This window comes from Lolium perenne, chromosome 4, assembly GCF_019359855.2.
Source record: "Lolium perenne isolate Kyuss_39 chromosome 4, Kyuss_2.0, whole genome shotgun sequence".
Taxonomy (NCBI): domain Eukaryota; kingdom Viridiplantae; phylum Streptophyta; class Magnoliopsida; order Poales; family Poaceae; genus Lolium; species Lolium perenne.
The window spans coordinates 182,785,330-182,787,048 of record NC_067247.2 but is presented as its reverse complement, the minus strand read 5'-3'; the positions used below and the strand labels follow the sequence as shown (position 1 = coordinate 182,787,048).

Sequence of the window (1,719 nt, the reverse complement as noted above, 5' to 3'; positions counted from 1 at the left end):
CGCCAGCCGCCGCTGCTCTTCTCCATGTCGGTGACGCTGGCGGCAACCAAGCGGCGGGGCGACAACGAGGAGGAGAGGTGGGGGTGCAGATTAGCTGGGCTGGACCAGGAGCTAGAGGCGTGGCCGTAGGGAGGCAGCGGCCGTCGCTCTGCAGCGCCGGCGTGGGGCGAGATCGAGTAGGAGCTCGTACATCGCGGCGGGGAGAGCACGAGTTTGAGGAGGCGCGGGGCGAGCACGAGGGCGACACCATGAGGAGCTGCTAGCGGAGATCGGGCAGAGGAGCAGAGCCCGGAGGAGGAGGACCTGGTGGCCCGCCAGAGGAGGTCGGCGGCGCGGAGAGTGGCGGCGGCGCGTCGCTCGTGGCAGGGGGCGCAGTTGGACGAGGGATCCAGCGGCAGCAGGGAGTGCGGCCCGAGCGCCGGCGGCAGCTGGACACGGCTGCGGCAGTGGTAGGCACGACGGTGTTGGGGACAGCCCACGCGTGAACGCGGAGTAGCAGCAAGCTCTGGGTGCGAGCTCGTCCGTTGTACTCCGTTTCCTGGAGGCATTGGAGCGGAGCGCGCCTGGCTGAACAATGGTGCTCCCTGCCGTCTCCCTCCGTTGGAGCTGCTGGTACTGGTATTCCTCCCCTCTCTCCTACTCCCTGCACGCCTCATGTCATCTCTCCTCACATGTTGTACTGCAGTCTGTAGCAACTCCTGAGAGGACACCAGATTCATGATGGATGGCTTTGGTATGATGCTAGCTTGGGAGATCCCACTCTATCAGATCAACAAATTACCATGGTGAGTGATTATAGACATATATATGACAGATTGGCCCTATGCCTGCTTCAGTTTTGAACTGATTTGATGCGCTGAATATTACAGGAGAGCATAGTGAAAGAAAGAGGAGATACGATGGAATCATTGAGGCCATGAAGTTGTGATGGGTAATGACATGTAAGTTTACCAATGATATGGTTGAATACTAGGTCTATTTTTCTCTTGAGTATTCATATGTTAAATAACCCCATAGGTGAATGACTGACCAACTTTTGGCAAAGATGCATATGTTTGGTTCTGATCTGTCTTCCCTTTGGCTTGTGATCTGTAGGTGGCAGAAAAAAAATGTTAAATAGCTATTTTGAATGCAAGGTTAGGATTGTTTCTCTCTACAAGATAATCTCTATGTTCTGAGATAAACTTGAGTAATTTTTGTGATGTATGAATCACGACAGATGAAGGAGCAAGGATCGAGGACATGCCTATGCAACTTCCGGAGTATCTTGTTGATGAAGTTTTCATAACATGGTTAGTTACTGGTTATATGAACATATAATTATTTAGCTAGCTTTTTTGTTGGGATATTCATATATGCATAACTGGAGAGGAACTATTCATTTGCCACTGTAACTTACCTATTGCTTGAAAGACAATATCTCTTCTTTGCTTACTAGGAGCTGCTAGCAAAGGTGCATGCATCTTTATCTTGGTTTGGGACTAAGGCTTGAAAATAATTAACTTGTTGTGAAGTGGTGACAATCTAAGAATGGTGCTGAACCTAATGATATATGCACAATGTCGAGTTGCTTTTGAAGGGCTGGGAAATTGGATGAACGTTTCATATAGTTACCAAATGCATATTTATCCATTTCTGAACCCAGCGGTTATGTTCTTTCCTTCTCCTTTACTTGACAGGTCTCAAAGATGTAGATGAACAATGAGCTTGCCGGATACA

At 49.9% G+C, this 1,719-nt stretch overlaps 1 long non-coding RNA gene across 1 annotated transcript; it reads left to right on the top strand.

The window, feature by feature from the left end:
• The first annotated feature begins 479 nt into the window (after positions 1-479).
• On the top strand, positions 480-953 carry LOC139838783 (uncharacterized). Its single transcript, XR_011756632.1, has 3 exons — positions 480-612; positions 686-785; positions 870-953. It is a non-coding gene; the product is annotated as an uncharacterized lncRNA (long non-coding RNA).
• The last annotated feature ends 766 nt before the right edge of the window (positions 954-1,719 follow it).